General features: G+C 46.8%; 1 protein-coding gene across 2 annotated transcripts in view; it reads right to left on the bottom strand.

Moving 5' to 3' along the window:
* LRRC39 (leucine rich repeat containing 39) overlaps positions 1-13,875 on the bottom strand; it is a 75,703-nt gene that overhangs the window by 50,319 nt on the left and 11,509 nt on the right. The window contains exon 1 of one of the 2 annotated variants that reach the window (XM_073643051.1): positions 8,241-8,740. The exons of the other annotated variant lie outside the window; for it this stretch is intronic. The gene's annotated coding sequence lies outside the window, so the exon portion shown is untranslated. Of the gene's footprint in view, positions 1-8,240; positions 8,741-13,875 lie in introns of those variants that run through there. 2 annotated transcript variants of the gene reach the window in all.

Raw genomic sequence — 13,875 nt, 5'->3', positions numbered from 1 at the left:
GGGTAACAAGAAAAAATGGACCCCAAAATTTGTTGTGTAATTTCCCCTGGGCACGAAGATACCCCATATGTGGGGAAAAACCACTGTTTGGGCGCATGGCAGGGCTCGGAAGGGAAGGAGCGCCATTTGACTTTTTGATTGTAAAATTTGCTTGAATAATTAGCGGACACCATGTTGCGTTTGGAGAGCCCCTGATGTGCCTAAACATTGGAGCTCCCCCACAAGTGACCTCATTGTGGAAACTAGACCCCAAGGCACCTATCTAGATGCATAGTGAGCACTTGGAACCCCCAGGTGCTTCACAAATTAATTCGTAAAAATGAAAAAGTATTTTTTTTTCCACTTTTTCATTTTTACGAATCAATTTGTGAAGAACCTGGGGGTTCCAAGTGCTCACTATGCATCTAGATAGGTGCCTTGGGGGGTCTAGTTTCCAAAATGGGGTCACCTGTGGGGGAGCTCCAATGTTTAGGCACACAGGGACTCTCCAAATGCAACATGGTGTCTGCTAACAAATTGAATGGAAAATCGGCTCAAATTGTTAGCGGACACCATGTTGCGTTTGGAGAGCCCCTGTGTGTCTAAACATTGGAGCTCCCCCACAAGTGACCCCATTTTGGAAGCTATACCCCTCAAGGATTTTATTAAGGTGTATAGTAAACATTTTGAACCCAGAGGTACGACACAGAATTTGATAACATTAGGTCATCATATTGAATAAGTTGTCATTAGTCTTGAGCGCAAGTGGTCGCTAGTTGAGTTTGCATCGGGTACTCAGGTATGCACCATGTACTGCGTGTGCTCGAGTGACATGCTCGAGTCCCTGCCCCGCATGTTTCACGGTTATTAGACACCCAAAAAAAAACATGCTGGGATTGCTCGTGCATGGCAGGCAATCCCCGCAAAGTTTTTTTGGCCGCGAAGCATATGGGGCGGAGACTCGAGCATGTCACTCAAATACCCACGATACTCAATGCATACCCGAGCACCCGATGCAAACTCAAGTAGCGAGCACTTGCGCTCAACACTAGTCGCCATATCGTCATCTTTTTTTCTTACTTTTGAAAAAAATCCCAACCCCATCACATCCCTAACCCCAAACCCAGCCCTAACCCTAGCCCAACCCTAACTCGAGAGTTTATTTTTTACGCCGTTCCTCGTGCGGTATAAGTGATTAGACTACTTTATTCTTCGGGTCGGTGCGATTACAGTGATACCAGAATCATATGGGGTTTTTATGACTGAGTGCTGTCACACACTAAAAGACGCATTTTTTTAAAATCTAGTTTTTGCATCGCCATATTTTGAGAGCTATAATTTTTCCAGATTTTGGCAGACAGTCATGTGACGGCTTGTTTTTTGCGGGATGAGTTGACGTTGTTATTGGTGCCATTTTCAGGCACGTGACATTTTTTGATCGCTTTCTATTCCGATTTTTGGGAGGCAGAATAAACAAAAACCAACAATTCAGGATTTTTTTTTTTTTTTTTATTCTGTTCCGCGTGTGGTAAAATTAATAAGGTAGCTTTATTCTTCGGGTCAGTACGTTTACAGCGGTACCACATTTATATCGTTTTTCTATGTTTTGCACTTTTACATAAAAGCAATTTTATAGAAAAAAAATATTTTTTAGCATAGCTTTATTCTGAGAGCTATAACTTTTTTATTTTTCGGCTGATGGAGCTGTATGGCGGCTTGTTTTTTGCGGGACGAGATGACGTTTTCAGCGGTACCATTTTTATTTATATTCATCTTTTTGATCGCGTGTTATTCCATTTTTTGTTTGGCGGTATGATGATAAAGCATTAATTTTTGCTTCTTTTTTTTTTTTTTTTACCGTGTTCACTGAAGGGGTTAACTAGTGGGACAGTTTTATAGGTCAGGTTGTTCCGGATGCAGCGATACCAAATATGTGTACTTTTATTGTTTTTTTTTTTTTTTTTTTTATAATACTATTTATTGATGGGTACATTATATTTTTATTTTTGGTGGATTATTATTATTATTTTTTTTTTTATATTTTTACAATTTTTTTTTTATTTATTTTTTCACTTTCTGACAGTTTTTACGCTTTTTTTTACTCTGTCCCACTCTAGGACTTTTACTTTTTTTATTCTGATCGCCTGCATGGCATAGGAATGGAGCACCATCCCTGTGACGTGCAGGCTGTCAGCGCTGGACAGGGAGAAGATAGTTTGAAAATGCTCTGCGCATGTCCAAAAAATCTTCCTGCTGTCTGGTGATCCGGATGTTGTCATGACGACATCGGGTCGTCATGGCAACATCCTGGAAGCCACGGCAGACAGCGCTGGAGGCCGGAAGAGGAGGTGAGTATCTGCGATCACCTCCCCTTGCCACCACAATGATGCGATCGACTTCGATCGCAGCATTGCGGGGGTTAATGTGCCGGGAGCGGTGCGGGACCGCTCCCTGCACATAGTACCGGGTGTCAGCTGTGACAATCAGCTGACACCCGGCGGCGATCGCGCCCGCACAGCCTGTGTGCGCGCTCGATCGCGATGACGTACTAATACGGGTCTGGCTCTTAAGTCCCAGGGCACAGACCCGTATTAGTACGTCTAATGTTGTTAAGGGGTTAAATAATTGTCTTTTTAAGTGAATGAATTACATTATTTGACAATATGTATATAGTTTATGTTGCACTGTGTGCATGTACTGGTTACTCAACTAGTGTGTTGCGGGGTAAGGAGACTAATACTGGCTGCCAGAAAGACAACCTTTGTGGATGTCATGTGTAGTTGTATGAACAGATGGTGGAGTGGGCTCAGGAGAAGCCTGTGTTTGCCAGGAAGATGTATGTGGTAACGTGATGCACTATGATACCAAAGCGGCTGCTGGGAGGGTCAGCAAATCAAGCTGGAAAATGTATACAGAAAAAAAGATATGTTGATGTATCTTTTAGGTTTGCCATTTAGCAAGTTGCATAAAAAATTACGGTGTTTATCCATCAATGAGTGGGACTGTCGGCCAAAGTCTCCTTCAAGCATAATTTTTGTCACGCTGTGGTTGTGAAACCACTGTGCCGTGGTCCGGAGAGAGCCTGGAGGGGCGTAGCTAAGCGACCACCGGGTTCTTCACTAGAGCCCCTGATGGTGTGGTTAGTCCTGACCACAGGTGGACACCAAGTATCACTCCAGGACAGACCCCTGAGCCACACCTGCTGACCCCCAAGGGGGCATTGGAGCAGGGATGCATTCGGAGAGTCTGACCGGCCAGGAACTGGTTAACAGGAGGAATGGGTGCTGTATGGCTGGTTAGATAGAGCAGGTTCTAAGTAATACTGCACGGCCGGTAGACAGAGTAGATACTAGAATGACATGGACAGAACAAGTTCCAGAACACAGGACGGACTCAGGTGAAGGATTATAGGTACTGGTTCAGACTGAACACGTGAGGGTAGCGGAACAAATGCGGACAAGGCAGATCAGAATAAGAACTAGGGATAGGCAGGATGGACTCAGAAACAGGTTCAGCGGGACCGAAAGGATGTCAGGCTTTCTGCCCTTCTACAGTTTGACCACTAGTTGCCGCTATTGTTCATTTTAATAATTGTGCTTCAGTTTCAGTCCTTACCACTGAAGGCTGCTGCTGTGTTCTGTAATTGCCCTTTACCAAGGGCGGATTCTGAATCTATGGAATCCATCTTGTTTCCTGTTTGGGCCTAATTAAAGCCACATGGAACACTCACTCATTGCTTCAGTATTGTGTCTAGCTATTGTGGCACCCTGCTGTTCACAGGTACCACAGGACCCAAAAGGGTGCATGGATGGACTTCTCCACAAGAGACCCTCATTACATACAAACACCTCCACCCTTCCACCTCATACCACCAGAGGTAGCCAGTTAGGGATATATATATATATGGAGGGTGGAGCCAGGCAGTTCAGTCAGTTAGAAGTTCAGTTAGTCTGAGGAGAGTGTGCTGCCACTGAGAGCAGTGAAGACGAAGCACATCTGCTGCTGAATTGAGGGCCCCGAGTGTGGCCGAAGGAAAAGAGGAGAGGAGAGAGGAGTTGAGGGGGAAGAGGAGCATCATAGGCTCACCCCCGAGTATACAAACCGGACACCGGGTCCGTGCCTACAGGGTCCTTTATATCCAGTAGGGACAACCGGCATACGAGAAGGACTACAAGTCCCTGGTCGACCTGAAGCTAAACCCTTGACAGGACTAGGAACCACGAAGGCCCCGGCATCCAGGGATAGTGGTTGCCAGAAAAAGGTCCTACTTCCAAGCGACAGGTGAAGGAACAGCACGACACAGAAGCTAGGCCCAGTTGCAGGCTGGCCAGGAGCTTAGAGAGAGGGAGACACGGACCAGGAGGCCTTATACCCGCTCACTGTGGAGAAGTCCTGAAGTGCACCCTTTCTACCGAGTACCCTGGACCGTACCTGACATCCGCACCAGTAAAGGTACTGAAGTGAATCCCCTGTCTCTGTTAGTTACTCCTGCTGCGCCATCTCTCCTGCACTGCAAGCCCCAGCATCACCACCATTTGCACCTACACTGCCCCGAGGGGCCCGCTCCGCCTGTGGGGAGCAGAAATATCCCAGCTGCCATCCCATCACCCCCCCCGGAGGTCTGCAGCTGCGCCGGTATCCATTACCAAGAACCACAGGTGGCGTCACAAGACAAACTGTACACTAAAACCCCCCTTTTTAAAGAGAGACCCAGAGTACGGGCCCGGGAGACGACTGCCGTGACCTCCTAAACAAGGTAAAAGGCCCGGGTACCGAGTCCCCTATATTCCCCCTGGGTGACACACTATCAGCCTAGTTTCAGTCTGCAGCTCCTGAACATTCTTACCCAGACTGTTCTAAGTCATTTACGGATTGTTTCCTACAACTCCTCACTAACTTCAAGAATTTCTACTACGGCTTGCTGTTCCTACTTGTGCTCCTTCGGCCACTCGTTTCCAATAGTACTACGCCTGTATCGTAACACAGGATCAGGTTCAAACAGGATAGACTTGATCAGGTTCAGACAGGACGGACAGGATCAGGCTCAGGGGGCATGGTTGCAGCGTTCTTACAACAAAGTAGCAAGTGTACACACTAATCACTGATGTTGTTCAGGAACCTCCCTATAAGGAAGGGTGCGTTAAATAGCTGACATCTCCCAGCTATTGGCTGGGGACATTTTCAGAAGCACACGTGCTGCCCCGTTAAGTAGCGGGGAACGCACACGCGCGTGACCTAAGCACGCTACCAGGAGACCTGCGTGCCATTCGCAGGTCATGGGAAGATGCTGTCATGGCGGGGAACGGAGCGGGACGGGTGAGTAGTTGAGCACATCTGCGTCCCTGCCGAGAGCAGACATCGTGACTACAGCACTACAACCAATGTCTGTGACTATGTAGATGGAATCAACTTCTGAGCCCAGTGATTAGTTGTAGCGGTGCTGTCATGATGTCACCAGTGCAGCCTGTAAACAATCACCAGATCATCGGCAGAGAGGCAGCTCCCTCACAAAGAGGGTTGTTCAGTTTTGTCATTTTATACCGCTGCTAGCCTATGGGCAATAAAAATTTGAATCAGGTAATAAAAGATCACGTTAGATTAATCTGAATTTTGTTTTTATTAATGGTGGAAAGTAAAATTATGATGTTAAACTATTATTACCTTGAAAAGTGCAAATTCATATGTTTTCACCTTTGTTGGGAAATACTTTACTAAAGGGGTTGTTCGGCCTTAGGCTACAAGTCTGCAGTTACTTTCTGTGACTGCAGACTTGTGAATCCTCACTAGCGCTCGGTGCCAGGAGCAGTGGGCACGTGACCCCACATATCTGATTTGTATATATGCGGTCACATGCCGACTAGATGGGCTTGGCCTCTCTCAAAGGGAATCTAGTCGGAATATATCGATGAGTATGCAAATCGCATACCTGTGTTCACATCACCACCTGATCCTGGCGTCAGCACTAAAGAATCCTCACAGCAGAAAGTGTGCGTGCAATGTGAAGATTCACAAGTCTACAATCACATAGAGTGACTGCAGACTTGTAGCCTATGGCCAGACAACCCCTTCAATAAATGTTTCCTAAAGTCACGTAAACAAGAAGGAGTAATTTCCAAGCAGCGGTCATTCTTCCTAAATTAAATTAATTACATTTGTACACGTGCCATTTATATAAATGACATAGTATTCATGTCACTGCAATGTGACCCAGAACATAATCCTTCCTAGACCATTGCTTATGTGGCGCCCCTGAGGGTTCAGTCGCCACAGAGGTACTGCACCTCACCCAGAGGTGTTCTATCTCCTTCTCTCAGGTAAGGAGGGAGTGCTGCCCGGAACCCCAACACCTGCATCCAACACTACACTGCTCCAGGCCGGCTGGAGGGGCAAGATGCAATGTGTTTTCCTGCTGAGCCCTGACCCTGGCTGGAGTGGGGGGAACCCAAAGGTAGGGGGGAACCAGTAGTGGGTGTGGGTGGAGGAAGTAGTTTAGGGGAGCACTATAGAGTGAGATATAAAAAGGGAGGCCATTTTAGGGTGGCAGAACAGACAGGCTAGTAAGTGGAGAACAGTCTGGGAGCAGAGTCTCTTTAGGAGCTCTGCTCCACAAGTAGGGCCCAGTCCTAGAGGCCCAGGAGGGGAGCAGAGGAGTAGGCTCCGATCTACAGAAGGGATCCCAGGGGGTACGGTGAGTGCGAGACGGCACCCGTACGCCCCGAATCTGTCAGAAGACAGAGGGATCGTAGGCCGCAAGTAGGGGACCGGCCCCTGGTCCACCCGTTTTACTACAGGTCTCGGCTGGGAAAATCGGAGGCTTCTGGCTTATATAGTCAGTTGCCGAAGCCTCATTCTAATCTCCGTGAGGGTCAAGCAGGTCTGGGAACTCCAGCAAGACAGGAGGGACCTCAGAGCACCCGAGCGGGATTGAGAGTGGGAAGCGCAGGGCAGGAGGGAGAAAGATACAGCGTGAAGACGGTCTAGCTAGGAACACAAGAAAGTGGGGTTCCGTCAAGTGCTCCTAATCTGCCTGAGGAAGAGCTGAACCCCTGCCTGGTGAATGCAGCGCGACGTGGGAGACTGGCACCTGTACAGTGCACCAGTGGAACTGTCATAAGAACTGTGAGTAAAGACTTGGATGACTGTACAGTACTACCTCCGTCCATTCTTTCATCTGCGCCATCTTTCCCTCCCTGCACTACAACGCCCAGCGCAACTCTCACTACCTACACTGCCTTGGAGCTAGCTCTACCTGTGGAGAGCCACACCATCCCTGCTGCGGTAACACCAGCTCCAGAGGACTGCTCCGCAGCGGCGGCTCCCTTTGGCCGCACTCCACAGGTGGCGTCACGAACACTTTCCAAATCCCCTATAAAGAAATCCCCTTTTGTTGACCGCCCTGGGCCATGGAACGGGTCAGCCACCATGATATCCCCCACCGGCATCCAGAGGCCCGGCTGCCGAGTACCCCATGGCCCTGGGGGCGCGTCACTTATAACACACAGTTCCTCTTAATGAAGCAAGATACTTTACAAAGCTGTACATTCCAGTCAGTGCTTGGCCTTTGCTGGAGGATTTCAAACCTGAATGTAATTGTAATGTATTTCGCAGAAAGCTAACTTGGAGTGGTTGAACTTTATGGCCAGACTGCCGGGAACCAACTCACACTCCCTTCTGATGCAAGGGCCCACTTAAAGGGAATCTGTCAGCAGGCATTTTTATGTAATCTTCCAGCAGAACTGTGTAGAGACAGAGACCCTGATAGCAACGATGTATCACGTACTTTACAAGGTGCGGCAGTTGTGATAGAATCACAGTTTTCTCAGTCATAGCATTTATTAATAAATTGTAATAAATGAGTTGAGTGAGTTCATAACCAACAGAGTAGCAGCCAGTATACTTCTGGCTTCTGTTTCCCGGTGTTCCAGCACGACCTTACCATAATATCCGACAGCTGAGACATCAACTACTAACATCTAATGTCCAGAGTGGGAGGATTGCAACATAAAACTCGTACCTAGGTGCACTGGAAAAGAGGCCATCCCATCAGAGAATGGGTCCTAAATACTCTATGGAAGGAAGGGTAAGGGCATCAGCCTTGGAAAACTCAATCTCCTGCTGCCCACCCAACAAATCAATCAAATGTAAGGTGCCCAATCGAGGTAGTTGTGGGAGAGCTGTAGCCCATGCTCGCTTTGGTACCCTACAGACAAAATGTGTCCTCGCTCTAGTGTGCTGCGGTGTATGTGGTGTTTTTCACTTACTTCTGGCCAGCCGTCCTCTTCTGACTCCAGGAATTCCTCTTCTGGAACCAGGGCAGCAATTAATTCAGAAGACACGAGGTTCATAACAACAGCTAGAATTTTACTTAATAACTGGTAGTATTTACAGGCAGGTATAAAGGATAAGGCATAACAGGCTGTCATCTTTCCCACAGGTACTAGATACAACTTCAGCCCTGGTTCCAAATCTAGGTGAAGCATCTCCTTGCTTTCTTCTCTAGCCCTAGAGAATCTCCTCACCAAAGACAGTATATCCGGATCCAAGTTCTCCCCACGTCCTAGACTTGAGTCCTAACATCCTCTGCAGGCTTGCAGACAGAATGTGCCCCGAGGTCCCCTACGACTCTCTCAAGGTTCCCAGGAGGGCTAAGGGGACTCTTGTGAAGGGATTCTTTTGTCTGGTGATCCACTGTCTGGGATACTAGGCCCACGTCTACCCTAGCAGCCAATATAGAACCTGTCAGCTCTCTGAAGTACTGCACACTACTGACTGAACTCACTTCATGCTTGTGGAAACTATCCAGAGATTCCTCAAGTGCTCACCCACCATGGGCTGTCCTCACACATAGTTAACTCTCACACTGTCATAAATGCCTGCTATGTTACTGGCAATCTTCACCTTTCACCTACATTCTAGACAGTGGCACATTGTGGCCGTTTATTAATACTACAGCCTACAAGGAAACATATCAGGAACAAAACATTATTCATATTCTATACCACAGCAGCATTGATGTCTTCAGGGGGAACATGGCGCTGGTCATCTCGTTGCATAAGTATACCCCCTTTCCCTGCAGTCAGGGAGTGCACCGCCTATACACAGGGCTGGTTTTAGACAAAGTGGGGCTCTAGGCAAAAGTTTAAAGTGGAACCCCAAATGCTCACATATTGCACCATCACACAGAAACATTTTGGTTGTATTTACATGCGCTGAGTTCAGGCCGTTAAACGAGCGCGATCGACAATATTGAAGTCATTCGGTGCTTGTTTCCCGGCCTCTTTACACCGACTGAGGAAGAATGATGGAGACAAAACAATCACTAATAGATCAATCTGTCCTCATACAGTATCATGTTATCAGCAGCATATCTGCAGCTTACACCGGGCGATGTGCTGCTGAGAACAAGGATTTGTGTTCGGGTAAACAATCCAATCACTCGATGAATAGGCAGCATTGTGCTCGTTAGTATAATACACCCCATAGTCCACCATATAATATAATGCGCCCTATAGTTCACCATATAATATAATGCGCCCTATTATCTTCCATATAGTATAATGCACTCCTCATAGTCCTCCGTACAGAATAATGCACCCCCCATAGTCCTCTATACAGTATAATGCAGCCCCCAGATAGTACTGTACATACAGTATAATTCACAGCCTATAGTTCTTGATAGAGTATAGTGCCGCCCCCACAGAGTATAGTGCAGCCTCCACAGAGTGTAATGCAGCCCCCATAGAGTATAATGCAGGCCCCCATAGAGTATAACGCAGGCCCCCATCTATTATAATGCATGGCCATATAATATAATGTAGCCCCATCTATTATAATGCATGCACATATAATGTAGCCCCATATAGTATATTGCAGCCCCCCATCTAGTATAATGCATGCCCATATAATATAATGTAGCCCCATCTAGTATAATGCATGCTCATGTAATATAATGCAGCCCCCCATACAGTATAATGCAGGCCCATATAATATAATTGAAAAAAGGAGAAAGAGAGTAGCATGGCATACAACAAATTATATTAAGAAGTGATATTTAAAATTACAATATCATATAAATACATAATACACAAATGCCTCGGTTCATGGGCACTATATGGTAAGTCTCTTGAAGGTTGCCACTTCTTTCTTCACTTGAATATATTTACTCCTATACTTTGGTAAAAGTCATTTGGCTATTCTATAGATGGATATAACTTCCTGTTACTCCCATGGTATATACTGAGGCCTATTCTGACAAGGTAGGATGTCATATCACCCGACCTACTTTGTTCCCATGTCACATCTGTCTATTATGTATTTATATGATATTGTAATTTTAAATATCACTTCTTAATAAAATTTGTTGTATGCCATGCTACTCTCTTTCTCCCTTTTTCAATTATATAGTTCTGAGTAGGCTTTTTTGGTGGTTAGGATTCGGCATTGATCACCGGATACCTATCCCATTTTCTCTACATTATGCGGGTCTCTGTTTTTGTACCATACAGTATAATATAGTCCCCATATAGTATAATGTAGCCGCAGCCCCATACTGTATAATGAAAACCCATATAATACAGTATAATGTAGCCCCCATGTAGTATAATGCAGGTACCCCCCATACAGTATAATGTAGCCCCCATATAGTATAATACAGCCACAGCCCCATACTGTATAATGCAGCCCCCTATAGTATAATGTAGCTGCAGCCCCATACAGTATAATGCAAACCCATATAATATAATGTAGCCCCCTAATAGTATAAGGCAGCTACCCCTATACAGTATAATGTAGCCACCATATAGTATAATGCAGCTCCATATAATATAATGTAACCCCCATATAGTATATTGCAGCCCCCATCTAGTATAATGCATGCATATATAATTTAATGTAGCCCCCATATACAACCCCTGGCAAAAATTATGGAATCACCGGGCTCGGAGGATGTTCATTCATTTGTTTAATGCTGTTGAAAAAAAGCAGATCACGGACATGGCACAAAACTAAACTCATTTCAAATGGCAACTTTAGGGCTTTAAGAGACACTAAAAGAAATCAAGATTAAAAATGTGGTACTCAGTAAGGGTAAGTTTTTTCAGACCAAGCAGAGGGAAAAAATTATGGAATCACTCAATTCTGAGGAAAAAAATAAGGAATCACCCTGTAAATTTTCATTTCCAAAACTAACTCCTGCATCAAATTAGATCTGATCGTTAGTCTGCATCTAAAAAGGAGTGATCACACCTTGGAGAGCTGTTGCACCAAGTGGACTGACATGAATCATGGCTCCAACACGAGAGATGTCAATTGAAACAAAGGAGAGGATTATCAAACTCTTAAAAGAAGGTAAATCATCATGCAATGTTGCAAAAGATGTTGTTTGTTCACAGTCAGCTGTGTCTAAAATCTAGACCAAATACAAAAAACATGGGAAGGTTGTTAAAGGCAAACATACTGGTAGACGAAGGAAGACATCAAAGCATCAAGACCAGAAACTTAAAGCAATATGTCTCTAAAACAGGAAATGCACAACAAAACAAATGAGGAACAAATGGGAGGAAACTGGAGTAAATGTCTGTGACCGAACTGTAAGAAACCGCCTAAGGCTATGTGCCCACGATGCAGAAATGCTCCGGATTTTTCCTGAGCGTTTCTGCATCTCCCCTGGCAGAAAAAACGCATGCGGATTGTACATGCGGATTGTACATGCGTTTTTCCTGCCAGGGACATGCGGATGTGAAGCGTTCTTCACATGCATTTCTGTATGCGGGTTGACGAGCGCTTTCCAAGCGATTTTAGCATCACTTGGAAAGTGCTTGACAACTTGGTCACACTATATAAATCCATGCAACCGGCATGGATTTATATAGTGTGACCCGAGAGAATGTAAAAAAATAAATCTATATGTAGCACCCTGAGGATTCGGCTGCTACAGGGGTATTGCACCTCAACCCAGAGGTGTGATATTCCACTCCCGGGTAAGGATGGAGTGTGGAGCTGAGCTCAGAAAGCTGCATGCACTACACACATCCCATTTCCGAGGAACAGACCAACGGTACTCCCACTTAGAAATGTGCAGGTACGACCGAGTCTGTTCCTGGCTGGAGTGGGAGGGGGGTGGTACATCCCAGTAGTGTAGGGGCAGATAGGGGGAGCAGCCTGGGTAAAGATAGGAGCTCATTGGGTGCTGGTCACCTGAGCTCACACATAGAGGGAGTATATAAGGTGGGCACCATCTAAGATCAGGGTCGGTCAGTCAGTCAGTCAGCCACAGTCAGTCAGTCTGTGAGTCTTTGCAGAGAAGTCAGAGGAAGAGAGCAGAAGAGCAGAGCAGCCCCAGGCCCAAAAGAGAGAGAGAGGAGAGAACGAAAGACCCAGAGGGGGAGAAAGAAGGAACTCTGAGAGCCCAAATATAACCACAGGGTGAAGAGTTGGCAACAGGGTACCGGATCCCAAACTGGTGGGGGCTACAGCATACCTCAGCCAGAGACCGGAGGCCGTGGGCAGCATCTGCCACGGTCACCCACCATATCCACACAGAAGGCAGACCACGCATAGGGTCAGGGAACCCAGAGGCAAGGGTTCGCCAACAAGAGGCCCGAGGGAGCCGGACTTAGGTGGATCCCTGGTGGGGAAGGCCAGAGACGAGGACAGGACAGAACGGGAGCTCAGAACCACGCTCCAGAACTACTTGGGGGTTGGCCGAGTCCAGGACCTGGTGGACGCAGCACGGCTCGGGTGGTCACTCAAGGCCGGAATGACCGGAACATCTGCAGTAAGTAAAGAACCCTGAACTGCACAACCCGACTCTGACTCTCATTACCATCATCCCTGCACTTCCACAACCACCATCCTCTGCACCTGACCCCCTGAGGCTATACCCCTCCCGTTGGGGGTTATACTACCTAAGCTGCACCAACACCATCAGCCTCAGCGGACCCTGCTGCAGCGGCGGCCGTAGTGACCGCAATTCAACGGGTGGCGTAGTCGACATAAAGAACTTTAGTAACATCAGTAAGGACTGCCACACACTGAGCTTGACACCCTGGGCACGGACCGGGTCACAGCCACTCGGAGACTACAACCCCCATCTGATCCGGCTCCGGGTATTCCCCTAAAGAATATGGCCCAGGGGGCGCGTCATATACTTACCTTCCGATGGCCCCCGCAGTCTTGCTTCGCTTGGTGCTGACTGCCGGCAGATCGGGGTACACTGCACTGAAGGACCTGCCGAGGTCAGCGTCGCGTGACCCGTCACATGACTATGACGTCAGCGCAGGTCCTTCAGTCCATCGCGATTTGCCGGCAAGGGAGGACGAGTGCACCTGGGGCCGTCAGAAGGTAAGTATCATATTTATTTTTTATTTTATTCTTTTTTTTTTTTACAGTTTCTATGGTACCCGGGTCCGGAGGAGAGTCTCCTCTCCTCTAGACCTGGGTACCATCTGTACATTGGAACGCGTAGAATGCGCATCTACATATGCAGTGATGCGTAATCCATGCGTTCTAATGCAAGTCAATGGCGGCGAAAATGCAGCGCTTCCGCAAAATAATTGGTAGTGCTGCGTTTTTTTCCGCAATGATAATCCGCAGCGGAAATTTCCGCAGCATGTGCACAGCACATGCGGATTATCATTGGGGAACATGGCAGGCCTTCTACCATGCATTTTTTATGCGTTTCTGCAGCGTTTTTGCCGCTGCGGAAAGGCTTAAAAAACGCATCGTGGGCACACAGCCTAAAGGAAATGGGATGTACATACAGAAAAGCTAAACATAAGCCATCATTAACACCTAAACAGAAAAAATTTTTTTACAATGGGCTAAGGAAAAGCAATCGTGGACTGTGGATGACTGGATGAAAGTCATATTCAGTGATGAATCGCGAATCTGCATTGG

The sequence above is a fragment of the Phyllobates terribilis genome, unplaced genomic scaffold, assembly GCF_046119375.1.
Source record: "Phyllobates terribilis strain yellow unplaced genomic scaffold, ASM4611937v1 Scaffold_8__6_contigs__length_399053987, whole genome shotgun sequence".
Taxonomy (NCBI): domain Eukaryota; kingdom Metazoa; phylum Chordata; class Amphibia; order Anura; family Dendrobatidae; genus Phyllobates; species Phyllobates terribilis.
Note: the sequence above shows the minus strand (reverse complement) of the source record. Positions and strands in the feature narration are given on the sequence as shown.